The sequence below is a fragment of the Aotus nancymaae genome, unplaced genomic scaffold (assembly GCF_030222135.1).
Source record: "Aotus nancymaae isolate 86718 unplaced genomic scaffold, 86718_ANA_hifiasm-v0.15.2.pri h1tg000019l, whole genome shotgun sequence".
Classification (NCBI taxonomy): domain Eukaryota; kingdom Metazoa; phylum Chordata; class Mammalia; order Primates; family Aotidae; genus Aotus; species Aotus nancymaae.
The window spans coordinates 58,402,824-58,421,530 of NW_026988431.1; the positions used below are offsets into that span (position 1 = coordinate 58,402,824).

General features: G+C 36.1%; 2 protein-coding genes across 4 annotated transcripts in view; one reads left to right on the top strand and one right to left on the bottom strand.

The window, feature by feature from the left end:
* The window catches only part of PDCD10 (programmed cell death 10), a 50,762-nt gene extending 44,054 nt beyond the window's left edge, over positions 1-6,708 (bottom strand). Inside the window, exon 1 of one of the 2 annotated variants that reach the window (XM_012470939.3) lies at positions 6,601-6,708. The gene's annotated coding sequence lies outside the window, so the exon portion shown is untranslated. The remainder of the gene's footprint in view (positions 1-6,600) is intronic. The other variant, XM_012470940.2, reaches the window with a different exon arrangement.
* A 394-nt stretch (positions 6,709-7,102) lies between these two features.
* Positions 7,103-18,707, top strand: part of SERPINI1 (serpin family I member 1) — an 85,044-nt gene continuing 73,439 nt past the window's right edge. Inside the window, exon 1 of one of the 2 annotated variants that reach the window (XM_012470941.3) lies at positions 7,103-7,121. The gene's annotated coding sequence lies outside the window, so the exon portion shown is untranslated. Of the gene's footprint in view, positions 7,122-7,149; positions 7,621-18,707 lie in introns of those variants that run through there. The other variant, XM_012470942.3, reaches the window with a different exon arrangement.

Here is an 18,707-nt window from a genome sequence, read left to right on the forward strand (position 1 = left end):
TAGGGAGCAGCTGATGTCTAGAGGCCCGGTCTGACTCATTTAACATTCCCAACTGGCTTTTGTTGTAGTAACCTTACGTAAGTCTGAGGAGGCAGACAGTGTGTAACATCTTAAGGTTTTGTCATTCCGTAACTTTAATCTCAGTTGAATTCCAGTCCATCTTAAAGTAAGAGAGAATGACTGAATAAGACAGGGAGACCCATTTCAGTGCCAGGGACCAGATGGCCGTTAGAGAAACTATCATTTATTTTTCTATCAGCTCTAACCTAAAATTATAAAATGAACTGATGCACATGGAAGTACTTACTATATTAGAAAGACTAAATATCCATACAACGGTCTTTTAACCCTTTCCCCTTGTATCTACTAAAGTCTAACTCCCCAAAGGGAAGTTTCATCCATTTCTCTATTTCCTAGTATCCAACAGTATTCTGCATAGTCAGTCTACGTCAGCAACAGTGTTAGTTGGAGACATGGTGATGAAAAGTCTAACAGCATATACCCTTGAGTGTATGCAGTCTTGCAGGGAAGAGACAGTAAAGAAATGCAGTGTCATGTCACACTGCCACTTGGCATTAACACTCCAGGGAGCATATCTGCTTCACATGATAATCCTACCCTATGCAAGTTCAACAGACATAGTCAACATTTGTTTGAAGAAAACAAAAAATAACTTTATCAAAAATAACCACTGGAGTATGTAGGTGGTAATTCCATTCTATATACACAAGTTCCAGAATGAGAGATAAGAAACATGGTTCTGCCACACACACCCCCACCAGACTGAGAGCCACAGTGAGCCCTCACAATGAGCAGCTTGCCACACTGATTGTGATTCTTGCATTATAATATGAATATTTCTTTTTTCAACATGGTCTCTGAATAACAAGTCAAACACTTCACCTTGTACTCAAAAGATATCTACTCCAATGCTAGGAAAAAAATGCTGTGTTGAAGTTGTTAGTCCACAACATGTACTTCCTAATAGGTTTTTTAAAAGTTTGAATATTAAGTAACTTTCTGCCTGCCACACTGACCTCAGCATTTAAGACATAACTTCTCTGTAACTACAACTCTTAATGCTAACTTCTCTCCAATGGAGTTCAATCACTAACATCAATGAGGAAATATAATTTCATCATTACATTTACTGTAATGATGAAAAAAAGCAAGGTCTCTTGAGGCAGCCAGCCTGGATTCAAATCCTAATTCCAAGCAATTTTTCCTGCAACCTTAGGCAAGGTCCTTAACCTTTCCGTAAAGTTTCCTCATTTAAAAATCGGAGATAATAGTGCCTATACCTCCAAGGGTTGTTGTAAGAGAGCCTGTAAAATGCTTAGCATGAGACTTGGCACTAAGTCACTTACTACTCAATAAACACTAGCTATTATATTAGGTTCCAGCTCATTCCAAAGAAGGTTTAAGGCAATTTCACAGGTAATGTGCATTCAATAAGTAAATGAATCAAAGGATCATTATTTAGACTGACCTCTGGTAAACTTATTCCCAAGGGACTGGCCTGACTGAATACATGTTAGTGACTACCACTTAACATGTTCCACTGCTGTTACCCAATAGTTCAGAAGCTTGTTAATAAAATTCTTTCCTTTATCTTTTAACCCTATTGGCAATCTTGATTCTATCAACTGTGTAAGAATAAAACTGAATAGCGTAAAATCACTTTTGGGTGATTTTAAAAATGGTTATACATAACCAAAAATGTGTAAGAGTGAGCTTGAAAAATAAGTGTAATATAATACACTTAAGACACATTTAAATTTTGTAGCTTAAATGAGAAAACTGAAATTTCAATCTTCATACAAACAAAACTGAACCACCAAACCACAATGTTTATCTTCCAGTAATTAAATTATTTCTAATTGCTATAATAAATGTGCTTTCATTTTTTACATTATGTGTTTGTGTGTGTGTATCCCTAAAGCATGAGCTTCTAACATTGAAGCTTACTATAATATTTCAAGTGCAATAACATAGATAACAATGAAATTTAACTTCTAAATCACTGTTACAGTTTATATTACAGAAAAAATTATTTATCATGGAAGTGGCTTAAAATTCTTAGTAACGCCTATCATGATGAGCTTAATAGTCCGACAACATATAAGAAGCAGTACTTGAGTTTTATCCTCCACATACTGGTTATGCTAGGTAAGTATGAAAATTTTATCCAAGATTCAAGTAACATCAACACTGACTTTTTAAAAAGTTTAAGATTTAGCAAAGACTTGCTTTTAATAACAAAATGGATAGTATTATCGAATTTTAAAGCCAAATATCAGCAATCTCTTTTTGACAAGATCTTATGGAAGAGTAAACTGGTAAATCCACAAAGGCATACAGGGCTACAGAAACACAGGGCTATTATTGACCTTATTCTATACCATACTGTGGTACAGCAAATAACTGCAGAACTCGTTTTCAAGACCAAAACCTAACACAATTTATCCCTAAAATTCAGTTTGCATGTTTTAAAAATGATGATCTTTTTATGCTTAAGTCTCTAGGTTTAAAGCAAATAAGATTCGTTTAAGTATTACAAAAATTTTCAGGAAACCCAAAATATAAGTTCCTTTGAAACAAAAACTACTAAACTTTACAAAGCCACCTTGTCTAAATCAAGTGATATTAAAGGTATAAGTCACAGGAAGATAGCATGGTTTAAAAGAAACAAACAAACAAAAAAAAGCAAAGAAAAAGGAAAAAGCATGGATTTTAGAATCCGAAGACAGATCCAGGTTTTAATCATGGTTCCAGTACCTACTTTCTGGAAACCCTAGCAATTTAAACTTTTTTGAGTTTAATAAGTAAATTTACTTATTTTCTTGAAGTCTTCAGCTATAAAACAGTGTTAATACTACTATTCAGAGGAGATAAAAGTTTTGAGGACAAAATGAGATAACATTAGGAAAGAAGAGTCCAATAAAAGTCTATACTTTAGTCTATAGTCTAAAGTCTGTAGTCCATGTCTATATTTTGTACAATGAACATTACCTGCAAAAAGCAGGACAGTAATAAGTCTCTAAAATGCTGTGTTACACAGTAACTTTGCTGTAAATCAAAGTGATTCCTTTTTCATTTAGAAAATTAATCCTGATTTCAGAGACCTCCAAAAATAAACATTTTTCTACAGTTTATATTAAAATTCTGTCAATGACTCCTTTGCATATAACCTAAGTTGCCTAAGTGTTATAGCTCATTTTAAAGTTCTTATATATTTCAATCCAGAAAGCCTATCTGCTTTATTCATTTCTCTATTTCTGTCCCCAGAAAAGTGCTGGAAGCACTGTGCATGAATATACTCCTTCATTCATTCAGCAAATATTTACTGAACCCTTACATTGTGCCAGGTACTACATAAGTATTGGGGTAAAACACGACAAATGAGGGCCCTGCTCAGGTAGCTTATAGTCCAATGAGGAGACAAATATTTGTCAAATAAATACAGAAATAATTAAGTTTCTATTATGATGATGCCACAAAGGTGTAGAGTATGGTGAATACTTAGGGGCAACCTATGCTGGTTTTGGGAAGGCAGGCAAGGCTCCCCTGAGGAATGATATTTAAATTGAGACATGAAAACTGACTGACTACCAGGTGGCCACATTTAGGTAGGTGAGAGTCGAACAGTCCAAGGAGTGAGATGGAATATGTAAAGACCACCAAGTCAGGAAGCAGCTTATGTAGTAACTGAAAGGCACTGTAAATGAAAAAGGCTGGCGATAAGGATGGAGAGCTGGATCCGAGAAGAGATAAATTTTTAGTGTTAAACAGAGTAAGTGGGTAATAGTGTTTGAATATTTAAGTCACATTGTCTTTTTCTCATGTAAATAAGGGAACTAAGTCTCTACTCCACAATATTAAAGATCTGTAGTCAGAAGATCTCGATTTTGTCTTGCTCCCACCAGTTAACTAGTTGCATAACCTTGGGCAAGTTACTTAACCTACTTGAGCCTCTTCATTCTCTTTGTAAATATTATCTTACCTATTGAGACTACAATGATAAATAATACACAGCACCTGTTCTTACAGACCTTACATCCTTAAAGAAAGAGACAGATGTATAATACATGGAAGACATCTCAAGTCCTATGAGAAATAATGTCCCGAAGCTGACATAAGGCTCCTGCGAAGTCCAAATTGAGAAGAAGAAATGCAGACACTAGTGAGCTGCAACTACTCTTAGAATGCTTGTGTATACATAACTCTGTGAACTCGTAACTATCCAACCAAGGTGCAGAGATCTAAAGTGACCACAATACTCCAGCATGTGACTGAAAGATGATAAATACAATACAAATATTAATCCACCAGCCCAGGAGAAGAAATACCAAAACTATAACTGGCCTCAGAGATAAAGAGAAGTTAGTGGCAGAACTGAACCAAGAAAACAAAATCTAAAATACACTGAACAAATGCATTATATTAACTTATTTCCAAATTTTCCTCATAGTTCAAAAGCTCTTTCCATAATGACATAGCTACACGCCAAAGGTTAGAACTTATTTCATACCTCCTTCAACAAAAGGCAAATACCTACACTGTCACCTAGAAAATACATTAATATTCTTGCTTTAACATCAATGATTCATGTTCAGTTTATGGTCTACTTACACCACCGCAGCCTTCTTAATCCAGCAAGATTAAGGATTATTAATCCTTCTTAATAACAAAGTCAGTTATCCTCACACAATGTTCCATTTGTTTAACTGATTCTTTCTTGTCTGTGTACTATTACTACTCATGGTACATTATTCCTGATTTTACTTCATTCTATAGCATCATAATTTTTCTATTTTAAAATCGTATTAATTTCCACACCATCTTAATTTCAATCATCCAGGAACATACCACTGTTCCGAAAAAAATGTTTTTGCATTAAAAAGTGAAGCACATTGTTGATAATATAATAATTGCAGAGTACATTCAAAATTCAGCAAGTCTAATGATCAACTTATCTACAAAACAGTAAGCTATGACTTATTACACGCTAAGAGTAAGCCATGATTTTTTACATGCTAACCTTTATGAAGTTATCACAAAGAAATTCTACCATCAATGAATTCTATTACAATTCTATTAAAAACTTACCCAATAATAATAGTCATGAGCTATAACTGGTCATAACAATTAGAGGATAAGACTGGCATAGGGCACTACTTTCTCCAAGATATAAAATATAAGAGTACTTTTTAAAATTCTTTAATGTAAAACAAGAATGACTTAAAAGTCACAGATGACGCTAAGAAAAATAAAAATATCCAAGAGCCTGATTTTATTATTTGCAGACACACACATACACAAACAGCCTAGAGTCAAGAAAATGGGGGAAAAGTAAAATCTCAAACAATAGGATGTTACCTCTAAGAAATGCAAAATACCTTCTTTTCTAGTAATAAGCACATTAAACTCTCCTAAGGCTATATTATTTGGAAAAGGTGTGAAGTTTTGTAAAAGAATTCCAATCCCACTATTATCAGTTTTACAAAATGAGAGTAAAAAGAGTCCTAAGGTAGAAAAAGAATATTCTATTAAGGAAGGGATACATTGTTTAACTGTTGTTCACCCATCCCATTACCTACCCTTAAAATTGAACTGTAAGAATACAGTATATTTTAATACATCCCTAATAAAAGGGGGAAAATCTGTAAAAGTTGAAATTGACCCTTTTAATTTCTTCCAAAAGTTTCTTTCCTTTATTGAGGAATTTCACTCCAGTTCAAGAAAGTTTTCATCTCACAATGGCTTATTAGACGTACTATATAAAATACATTTACTTTGCAACTTCCTCCACCCTTTTCAAAAAACACAACCAACGTCCCTAATCTTTCTCTGTCGGGCAGCAGCTCTGCTTTAGAAGCTGGACTCGAACCAGACTAGACTGAGAAAGTCTGTCCCTACGTGTGTGACCTTGGGCACGTCATCTAATCCCTCGGTTTCCTCATCAGCATCCCAACACGAAAGCGCTCTGAAAGCAGTAAAGGAGTAAACATACCTTAGGTATGACACCTAAGAGGGTCAAGCCTTTCTGTTTAAGGCAAAATTACCTCCTTAGAGGGGCCACATCATTAAACTGGAACTGAATCCGTAGACCTCAACATTTGTCTCTTCCTTCTTCCAGTGCTCCCCTTCCCTCAAAGGGCATAACCGTAGTCACCCCAAGAGCAGACTCCCAAGCACCCTTTCCTTCCTCCTCCCTTTCTCTTACAAAGCAGGGGGAAAACAACAGCCTCACCTCTCCGTCCGAAGCCACACCTTTAAAGAACCCCACCCCAGGCACATCCGCCCTCTCCCTGCTCCTGGGGCACCAGGGGCCAACCTCGTCCTTCCCCTCCCGCCCCCACCCAAAGAAGACTTCCTGGAGGCGTTCGGGCCCAAGCCGGCAGGCGGCATTTACAAACCCGCTTTACGCCACTCGCGTAGGGTAACCTCGCTTACGCCCGTAGGGCCCCGCTCCCAGCCCCGTCCGCTCCGCCTGCCAGAACCAAGCCCGAGTGCCTCAGCCATGGCCCCTACGTGACCCTAGACCTCTTTTGCTCAGTGGAGAGCTACGGGGACTGGGACAGAACAGCTACATCTTACCAGCAACTGAGGCACTGACTTCACTTCCCACCTTTGCAGCCCTCTTCAACTCCCGGATCAATTCACTCCGGCGACGCCGGAAGGACCCGAGAGGAACCAGGCGTTGTCCGGAATCCTGCCCAGCCGGAGTCTCGCAGAGGCCTATGGGGACTCGTAGTCCCGCTCGCCGGTGTTGTCCGTAATTCCTGCACTCTGAAGACTACACTTACCGGCAGGCCGTGCGGGGGAGCCTGAGATGATGGGTGGGGACACTCCTAGCCAATAGCAGGAGAGTTCCCTGCCTTTGCGGGAGGAGGTGAGAAGAAAAGAGATGGTGCACGGAAAGGAGAGGAAGGGCGGGGCAAGCCCTCACCTGCGCCAATCAGGGTGCGGGGTCGGCCCGGCAGGCGCCTTACCCATTGAGGGGGCGGGCTGACCGAACCGAGGAAGTAAGGGGGTGAGGGGCCAGTGGTGGGGAACGTGGGGCTGTCGGGCTGAGTATGCCGTGCGGGTGGAGAGGAAGCCTCCGGGAAATCTCCTGGGTGAGGGAAGGGCTTGGTGTAGGGACTTGCACTGGGCGGAGGGGCAGCTTTCCCAAGAGCAGCTAAGCCCCAGGCACATCAGGGAACCTGACCCACGGGTCGGGGAGGGATCGGCTGAGCCGGGGCTCCCAGCAGAGACGCCTGGGTGGGGCCAGAGGCAGCTCCAGGTGTGAGGCCACAGCGGAGGGGAGAGGGACCCCCAGGGGAGAGGAAGTGGCAGAGCAGCTGCAGAAGTGCGGCGAGCGGGAAGGTACCAAGGCAGCTGCTTTCCGCTGCCTCTGGTCCGGGCAGCTGCAGAAACAGCAGGGGGAGGAGCAACAGCTGCCAAATTCGCCAACTGGAGGACGGGGAGGCGGAGCTTCGGTCCCCGTAGAAGCCGGAGGCGCAGTCTGGACTGTAGTTACCCGGGAGAGAGGAAAGCAGGAACGAGAGCGGAGCGGAGCACAGCCCTACCGGCACCAGCTCCAGAATCCTGACAGGGGTTGCAGGTGTGTGGGAGGTAAGCGGGGTCCTTCTTCGGGGCGTCTGCACTGCCCTGGAGGAAACGTTTTCCAATGGGAATTACATCAAGACACAGCTAAAAGAGTCCGCCTTGGGTTAGGAAACCGGTGCAAACCCTCTCGGGTGAAAGATTTACATTTTTGGACTTTAACAGCAAAAAAGCGAAAGGAAGCTTGATTCTGGGCATCAAGGGCGTGGTTAGTGTTTTTGGTTTGAGTCGCACCAGTACAACTGTTCTGGGAGATCTCAAGATTGAGAAAAACCCTGCTAATTGAGGACGAGGTGGATGTTATCTGGTGGATGTTATAGGTGCGCAGCCTCTAAAAAGCAAAAATTGTGCTATTGATGTAGAATGACTTCCGAACTATTTCACTAGGAAAAGAACTTTGCGTTCTTCTTCAGTGTCTACCCTTTACGTTGATTTATCAGATTGTCCTGCTATCGACCTGTTATCTAGGGTGGTTATTTTGCAGGTTCCTAGAATTGCAAGAGATCCGTTTTAAAGAAGCAAAGGCAGGCAGGAATAGTCAGGATAGGCTGGGCTCTGACTTAATCTATCAAAAGTGCAACTTTTGCCAGCAATAATATAAAAATGAATTTTAATGAATAGATAGTTAGCTTTCTTTCCAGTGGCTCTGGAATATTGGAACAAAGACCTGGATTCAGCCTACAATGGGAACATATGGTGTACTTCACTGCTGCTCCTTATTCTCTCATTTGTGTCCGATAATATGTGTACATTTTAAAAACAAGAGTGCATAGGAAGCTGTGTGGGAATCTTTTCTCTGGGTAGAGAGTATACGCTTAAGGATTACCCTTAATATGTGTTATGATAGTGGGTTCAGATTTAAAACACATGTAGTGTCATAAAATAATAGTTTATTCTCGGTATTAAACCATATGGTATTCAAAGCAATGTAACTGTAATACCTATGGATGGAAATATGTTGTCATGCCAGGTAAAGATGAAAGTCTCACCTACCTTTGTGTAATTGTGACAAAATTACAGCCTTTTATTTTTAGAGTAGTAAGAAGCTATTTTCCTAGTTCATTTTCATTTTGTTACAGAGGTTCCCAGATTACATGGCTTTTAATCGTAGTAGCATATTGCAGCAAATTTTGCTCTGAAATGCCTTCATTGTGACAGTTGTGTATTTCGGAGTCTGTCTCAATACTTTAATCTAGGTTTTTTTTAATAACTAGGGTCAATAAAATGGAGTAATTGCCTTGTTTTCTCCTGTTTCTATGCTTTCCTGAGTTCTCAAGATTTTAAATTTTATTTTTGTAATGCATTCCAAATTTCTTTTTGAAAAGAAATGGCTCAAATGAATTCTCTTCCCAGCTTAAAGTTCAGTCCTACTGAGTGCTACTACCGATAAGCCTAAGTGACTTATCAGTGTATATACTCTTCCCTCCCACACTCTCACATACCATAGAAATATATAGACAGATAGATCTTAGAAAAACAGCTGCTTTTTTTTATTATCCCTAAGCAGATCAGCTAAGTATCAAAACAGGAAAAAGAAAAAAAAACAAACATTCTTTTTTGCTTAAAAGAAGGAAAAAGCAACAGTAGCTGCTAAACTTAACCACTGTAAGGATCAGGTTTTATCTTTGCTACAGCACTGGAGAATCTATTAATTCACATAGCTGATGTGGCCCTGTGAAAATGATTTTTGGGGTTAAAAAAAGTGGGTATTAGGGTGACACCTGGAAAAGACTGTGTTTGCCCTTGTTATTTGTGATTAAATGGATTGTCTTGAATCAGTCTTAGATTCTTTCTCAGACCCTGCTAATTCATTTTGTAAATTGAATACTTGTCACCGGGTTATTTCCCCTATGTAATAATTATAATACTAGCGATGAAATTTCTTCAGAGCCTTTATTAAAAGATCTGTTTGAAAGAGTTTTATTGGGAAACAGATAATAAGCAAGCACATGGTTAGAAGATAAATATCTAAACAGTTGAAATTAAGATGTACTTTGAATCCCAGCTCTTTATAGGTCTTCTGCTCTGAAGTGTGGTAAAGACTAGAATCTCATTAGGAATGAATGAGTTTGTGGTATTAAAATACTGATTTTTTCATCTATTTCCAAGATTTGGGTTCTTTTTACTGTGTCAATAAAAGAGATGGGTTTCAATATCATTTGGAAAAAAGAAGACCATGTTTTTAAATGAGAGAATATCATTAGCAATATATGGCATTTATTTTTTACCTTGAACTTTTGATTCATTAGTTGATATTCACATTCAATCTCAGGTAATATGAAGATTTTTCTTGATTGATGTTGAAAATGTTCATTATATGGCAGTTTATAATTCTATGTAAAATGCTACCTATGTTATAAGCATATTACTTGCTCTGCTCTTTGTTTTCACTATTTGTGTATGGCTATCAGTGAATATATATGATGAGAAAGGAAAAGCAACAGAGTGCATAATGTCTCTCTTGAATGGAAATTGCTCTGGGGATGATTGTTGTTTAGCCAAAAACCTTGATTAATTTCGAATTACAATATTCTTTGGTCTTTTCTTTAGAATTCTGATTCTAAGCCTATTGAGTAAAAATAAGTTAGTATGGATTTCTCTTTAACAGGAGGTTTCACTGATGCATGCAGCACAAAAGAGCAAGAATTAAAGGTTCAAGATCAAATGGTGTTGGTGAAGAAGGAGACGGGAATACATATAAAGAAAACTACTTGAGAAACACACCTGTAGCAAAAGAGAAAAAAATAGTTTATATTTTTTGTTAAATTCTTATAATCTGTGATTCCATGGCCTTTTCTTCCCCGGTCATTAATTTCTAGAGGCCTGTATTCATACTAGGATACATTACTTTTCTAAGTAGAATTGAATATTTAAATCTAATAAATGCCAGTCTGATTCCAGTTAAAATGGTAGTTTTTGCTGGAATAAATTTTAGATAATTAACCTTCCTTTTTTATGTTTTTATAATCCATGAATATTCAAAATCTAATGAATACCAGTCTGATTCCAGTCAATTGCCATTTTAACTGGAATCAAACTGGTATTTATTAGACTTTGAATATTCATGAATTATTAAAGCATACAGAACCCTCTGTGTATACATTCACTTCTAAGTGAAACCTTATTTGAACAAAATATCAAAAAGTAAAATCCTAAAATAGTGTTTTCCCCCTTTAAAATAATAATGGTACTTGAACCAGACACTGAGATGAAGAAGAGCCCATTTATTTAATTAAGCAAATTTCAAAGGTTAAACACTGCTTTTGGGATCAGAATTAACATACACAAATAAGGGATAGATTTTTTGTTGTTTTATTTTTATTATTTTTTAATCTTACAATATATGGACTAAATTTTAAATTTTAGTCCTTAAAATTTGAAAAGTGTGTTTTAAATAACCATATTATTAACTCTTACAGACCATATACTTCTTTTCTATTTCCTGTTGAGCACCTTATGTCATATTCAGCATAAAGAAATTGAGTAACCAATTACTGAATTAGAACCATTGGACATTGGACAGTACGTCTATAATGCACACATTGAGACAGTTTGCACTTTGATAGACAGAGTCAGTTGACCTCACAGAATGTTTGCTTATACATTAGTCCTTCTGAAAATGTCTTTATGCTAGTTTTCCTTTGCAAAAGTGTTGATTGAGCACAATTGGATTCACACCGTGTGGGCTGCAAAAACATTACAAATTTGGGTGCCAACATTTCTAAATTTGTCCCAGAGATAGGATATATAGGCAAGGGTAAATGAGTCTCCAACTGGTGCCACTTAAGGTCTGAATTTCACGGACAGGAAAACCTAGGGCTCACCATCATTTAACCTCAAGGCCCTAGAGTTATACCTTTGTTGAAGCTTATCTGTAGAAAGCATGTTTCATTCTATAAAAACTGAATTTGCTCTTCTGTTTTTCTAACTATTTCTTCCAAAAAAAAGAAGTAGTCAGACTGATTTTGTTTGAGCATGTGTGTGGAGGTAGGCATTTGTTGTTTTCTTTCTTTTTTTTTTTTTTTTTGCATTTAACCTTCTAGAAACAAGTTAATCTGATTGGTGGTAGAATTAAGAATCCAATGTAATTTTTACTTGATTATTATATGACCTATACAGCTAGTTAATTGTATATAGTTTTTTAATAGTAAAATTAATTATAGCAAATATTTAACTGCTTTCTGTTTACTTTTACCTTAAAGTTGATGGATATAAATTAGCTTAGAACTGATCATAAATCTTCCTTTTTTTTTTTGGAGACAGGGCCTGACTCTGTAGCCCAGGCCGGAGTGTAGTGACCTGATCATAGTTCACTGTAACCTCGAACTCCTGGGCTCAAGCACTCCTCACACCTCAGACTCTCCAGTAGCTAGGACTATAGGCAAGAACCACCATGCTCAGCTAATTTCAATTTTTTATAGAGATGAGGGTCTCACTGTGTTGCCTAGGTTGGTCTCAAACTTTTGACCTCGATCCTCTCACCTTGGTCTCCCCAAGAGTTGGGATTACAGATGTGAACCACCATGCCCTGCTGATTACTATTCTTAGTGATTAGCACTGTGCTTTCTGTAAACTTAGTTCATACCATCTTTCTCAGCAGATACTTAGTATCTTTAGAGCTAACACTGAGTTTCATTGACCTTTGTATTCATTTTAATAATCTTTTTACATAGTTCATACTTGGTAAGTGGTAACAGTTTGGATAACTATTTGGCAATCTATAATGAAACATCATTTTGCAAACAAATACAACTAGAAAAATGAATTTTTCTTAGACATCTGTTTTAGTACCAAATTCAGCCGTCTGCCAACCACAGTTGCTTACATTACAGCTAAATATAAATATTGCTATCTTTTGTTGGATTTCTAAATGAGTAGAACAAATTTTGTTATTAACTGCAAACTTACTTGTGTGTGTGTGCATGGGCGCAAGCTTTAGACATGAATTTATTCATTAGATGCTATTTGGAGTTTGTGTGGTCCTTTTCTCTCCTTGCCTCTAGAACTTCGCTGATTTAAAGATGTACTTTTATATAATACCTCCCCTCCCCTACACATGATTTCTATTACTTCTTTTCTTAACAAATAGAAAAAAAAAATAGATAAATTGTAATATGAGGACTTATCTTAACTAAAGTTTAATTGGCCTTAAGTGTTCTATCTTCAGTGAAACTGTTGCAGTGGGAGGCCTTCGTAAAGCTTATATTGTACCTGAATTATACAGCTATTTGTCATCTCTGAGCCATCATGGGAAAGGGATGGATTTTGAGACTTGACATTGATAGTGCTCAGTGTTGGCCTTCTATATATAGCTTAGTGGCCGAAGCTTACAGGGTACCTCCAGCTTCAGCCACTGCTTTGAGGACTCCTTCTGGTTCTGCCTAAGAAAGGAGACTTCGGAGCTCCTCACAGCTCTTACTTAATGTGGGAAGGAAAACAGATGAATTTTTTTTTCATTTAATAACCTTATTTGTTAAACTGTATTGTTTTTCCCAGGTATGTCTCACACCAAGGTTCCCAGTAAGAGTATCTCAAATGTCACAAAGTGATTTCTATAGCACAGCCAGGCAACTCAGTGAATACCTATCAACTTGTAGTCCATTTTCTCCTAGCATTTTGACTTTTCTTGGACAGACCCCAAAGAGCCCACTGAAACATTTCTGATATTTTACCCACATTGAATTGCTTCTGTCATTTTCTTGATAACCTAAATTTTGTTGCTTTATTTGAGGTCTTTTAACCTGATCTAACTTGAAGAGCTAGCTAATTTTATTGTTTTTACACCTGTTATTAGTATGCTTTAGATACCATATTATGGTGTATAATTTTTGCCCTTACTTGAATTAAATCAGTTATTGGAGCATTTAATTGTAGTGTACTTCATGAAGCAATTTAGAATCACTGAAGCAATTAGTGTTTTTGAGATATATTCAGCCTTCCAGTTAAGAAACCTGTACCTAGTCTCCTAAATTGCTTACAGATGTTAAAATCCTTTATTTGATGTCTGTGGCAGGTTAAATAGTATCTTACATCTTATATCCTTTGACATATAATACCAGATAAAATTACATAATACCAATATTCTCTCAGCTATGTAACAATAGAATAATTTTTGGCTTTGGTAAATTAGGAAACTTTTAAAAAATTATGAGATTTTGAGCACAAGGTATATTAACTAAATCTAAGGCAACAAAGTATTTTTTTGTATTTCAAAGTTTCTGATAATATTCTTTTAAAATGCAAATAACTAGGTATCTAGATAAGAAAGTCTTAAAATTTAAAAAATTAATAAAAAAGAATGAAAATAAAAAATGCCAATAACTTAAAAGGCTTAAATAATAGCTATTTAATATAATAGCAGATTTAATTAATAATTACTGATATAAAATTGAACATTTTGAAAGAGAGAGAAAGAAATCTTAATCAGGATTATCTTAAAAGCCAATCTGTCCTCAGATTCTGTGGCCCAAAAGTGATTAACAATTTAAAAAATAATTTTAAAGTACAGATCAACTAGAAACACATTCAGCTACAAGTTTTATGCGCAATGACATTAAACAATAGGGATTTATTTTTCCGGAACAGGAAGTCTGAGGAGAGTAGTCGTTTGCTTTCTGTTTACAGCCTCGACGTTGTCAGGGTTTGGTCCTTGTGATTTCTCTTGTGCTTTTTGTAAGAAAGATGCCTCTGCTGATCCACATATTACACTCTCATTCAAAGAAGGAAGAATGAGGAACAGTTGTGCCTGTTGAGTCTTTTCTCTTTTAATCAGGAAATAAAAGCTTTCCCAAAGGTCCCCAGCAAATGTCCATGTGCACTAACTGGCTCATGTCATGTGGCTGTCCTACCTTTAATAGAAGTTGAGATATCGAAGACTTTTGGCTTCTGTGGCAGATGGAGCAGGGGAACAAAGATTTGAGAATGACTTTTGGGTAACTGTCAATAGTTTCAGCCATAGTCTGATGACTAAAACCATGTTTATTTTAAATTTTCTTTTCATTCTTATCAACTTTGTGTCATTTTGTGTGTGTCTGTCTGTCTGTGTGTGTGAGGTGTAACAACTCTAACCTTCCACACCACATGTTCACTTCAGTGATTTCCAAATTTTAAGTCCTTAAGCAAAGGCATTCCTCAGAAACTGATGGTATCTCCAGTTAAAAGGCCATCTAGCTAATATTGCATCTCATATTTTTTCCTGTACTTTGCATTACAAACACTTTTTTGTAAAACTTGATGGTTCTATAATAAGTCTGCTTTAAATCTAAAAGTATTCCATAATCTCTCCATATAGACTGTATTTAAAAATGTGGGTATAATGCAAATAAAAGAAAAATAGAATATTAGGAGCTCTTTTACGAAGATTTTCTTAGCTGCGTGAGAAAGCAAAATAAGCCATTATTCCCTAGAAGAGAGCTTATTCTAAAAATTTGTTACCCTAGAAAGTGGTGTTATCCATTTCAAAGAGGTGAAAAATTTGAACATCTATAGAGTTATTATTACCTAAATTATTACTCATTCATACAGTGACACTTTGATACTTAACGGTTTGGCGAATTATGATTCCTTGAGATAGGATAGTCTGAGGAGAAAACTGAAATTGAGAAAATGTAAATAAGTACATTAATTTTTTTCTCTGCCTATAAAACTCTCATAATGAAAGGCATTGACTGTAGAACCTTGGCAAATTTGTAGTTGTCTTTGCATTTATATATCAAAATTTTTACTATCTAATTTTTACATTTCTATCATCTTACCTTAGGTGAATGGCTTTACTGGGGTCAAGCTTTCCAGATGACCATCACATGTACATTTCTAAACTCTTCTACAGAGAATCTCTAGTATGGATTTGGATCCTATAGGGAGATATAACAAAATAAAGTTACTTACTCTTTGGCATAGTCTTTTGTCAATATAGTTCATAAAAGAAGGCACTGGAAGACACATTTACGTTGAAACAATGATATATGACTTTAGGCTATGATATTACAACAGTTACTATGGTAGAAAACCAGAAGCAGAAGAAATCTGATCTATGTGGTAATCAGAAAGGGCTTTGAGGAAGAATTAGGGCAGCTGGTATGTTGGTTAATTGAGGGGATGGCAAGCTAGGGCCTGCAGTCATACTACCTTGCTTTATAAATAAAGTTTTATTGAAACACAACCATGCTTATTCATTTACATATTGGTAAGGCTGCTTTCTCAGTACAACAGCAGAGTTGAGTCAATGCAATAAAGACATGTGACCCACAATACTAAAATATTTTCTATCTGGCCCTTTTTAAAAAGTTTGCCAACCACTGGTTAAGAATGTCAACTCTACAGTCAGACAAAACTGGGTTCAAATTTTTGTTCCATAATCACTAGCTATATGATACTGGGTATGTTACTTAATCTCACTAAACCTTGGTTTTGTAATATGTAACTTTTCTCAAAGTTTGTTTATGTTGATATAATGAGATTTTACATAGAGTATACTGCACGGTACCTGGCATGTAGTGAATGCTCATTAAATGTTATTTTATTAAATGTTGGGTTTTATTATAATTTATTTTTTAAATGAACTGTAACTTTTTTTACTCAAATAGGGATTTGAAGCTCTAATTTTAACTCCCCTTCAGCCCCTAAAATAATGTTCAGGAAACTAGGAAGGGTATCATCTAATTGTGAGACATTTAGAAGAGTTGCACAGAATATTGTACTAGGACAGTAAGATTCATGTAAGAGCCAAACAACCTAAGTATGTGGAAAAAGTAATGCTACACTTTAAAATACAATTAAGACTGAATAGCCTATTGAGTATTGAAGGAATCCAGGCCAGTCAGTTTTTTCTAAGTTAAGACACTGTCTCAGAATTTAGAAGAAAATGATATTTAAAGGTGAATATAATAAAGATAGAACATCACTACCAATCTTACAGAAATAAAAGTATTATTGGGGAATACTATGAACAATTATATGGCAAAAGATTAGATAACCTAGATGAAAAAATTGCTAGAAAGACACAAACTACTGAAAGCAACTTCAGAAATAGAAAATTCAAATATAGACTAAAAAATACTCAACAAAATACTAGCAACCCAATCTGGGCAACAAAAGAATTATCTACCATGATCCAGTAGGATTTATTCCAGGATTAAAGGTTAGTTTAACATGAAAATCCATTAGTGTAATATACCATATCAATAAAATAAAAGACACCTAATTATCTCAATTGAAGAAGAAAAATATTTGACAGAAACCAACACACTTTAATGATAAAAACATTTAACAACCTAGGAATAAAAAGGAACTTCCTCAACTGGGTAAGTACATCTACAAAAAAACAATTTAAAAAAAAAAACAACATAGCTAACATATTTAATAAAAGTCTGATTATTTCCCTTTAAGATCAGAAATAAGTCAAGGATGTCAGCTTTCACACTTTTATTCAACACTGTATTGAAGGTTCTAGCCAGGCCAATTAGGCAAGAAAAAGAAATAAAAACCTTCCCCATATTGGAAAGGAAGAAATAAATTTCACAAATGAAATGGTCTTATGTATAGAAAATCCTAAGGAATCCACATGAAAAACTATTAGAACTAATAAATAAGTTCAGCAAGGTTGCAGCATATAAGATCAATAAAAAGAAATTAATTGTATTTTTATACACTAACAGTGAACATCCAGAATCAAAATTTTAAGATCCACTTAAAACAGCATCAAAAAGACAAAATATTAAGGAATAAATTTAACAAAAGTATAAGAATTTTACAACAAAAACACCAAATGATGTACAAAACATCACTGAAAGAAATTAAAGAAGACCTAAATAAATTGAGAGGCAGCTCATGTTCATGAGTTAAAATACTTAATATTGTTAGGTTGACAGTATTCTTTAAATTAACATGCAGATTCAAGGAATCCAAATGTCAGCCACCTTTTTTACAGCAATTGACAAGTTGATCATGGAACCCAGACATATATGTGTCAGTAGAATAGAATTCAGAGTCAAGAAATTATTCTTTACATTTTCAGTTAATTGCTTTTCCACAGGGTGCTGAGACAGTTTAATGGGAAAGGATAAGCCTCAATACATGTTATCTAGACAACTGGATATCCACACGAAAAAAAAATAAAATTGAACTCTGCCTCACACCATATACAGAAACGTTACTTAAAATGGATTACAGGCCTAAATGTAAGAGCTATAACTATAAAACTCTTAAAATATAGGAGTAAATTATTACCATGAATTATGCAGTAGTTTCTTAGATATGACACCAAAAGCGCAAGAGATACAATAAAAACAAATTGGACTTCATCAAATTTAAAACTTTTGTGTTTCATAGGACACAAGAATAGAAAAGGTAAGCCACATAATGGGAGAAAATATTTGCAAATCAGATATTTGAGAAGAACCTTATATGCAAAGTTCATAAATAGCATAATTCAACAATAAAAAGACAAATACCCCAATTAAAAGTAGGCAAAGGATATGAATAGACATTTCTTCCTCCAAACAAGATATAAAAATGTCCAATAAGCACATGAAAAGATAGAGAACATTATTCGACACTAGGGAAATGCAAAATCAAAACCACAATGAGCTACTACACACAAACTAGGATGGCTAAAATCAAAGACACAGACACCTATAACAATAAAAAGTACTGGTGAGGATGTGGAGATACATGAACCCTCAAAGTTTTGGTGAGATTGTAAAATGATACTGCCACTTTGGAAAACAGTGTGACCATTCTTCAAATTATTAGCCACAGAGTTAGCATATGACCCAGCAATTCCACTGTAGGTATATGCTGAAAAGAGTTGAAAAATATTTATCTACACAAAAACGTACACAAGTGTTTATAGCAGCATTATTTATAAAAGTGGAACCAATCCAATGTCCATCAGTTGATGAATGGAGAAACACAATGTATAGCCATACAGTAGAATATTCTTTGACCATTAAAAAGCATGAGGTACTGATACTACAACATGGATGACCCTTGAAAGCATGCTAGGCAAAAACACCTGACAAAACAGGCCACATTTTATATGAAATATCTAGAATAGGCAAATCCATAAAGACTCAAAGTAGATTACTAGTAAGGGA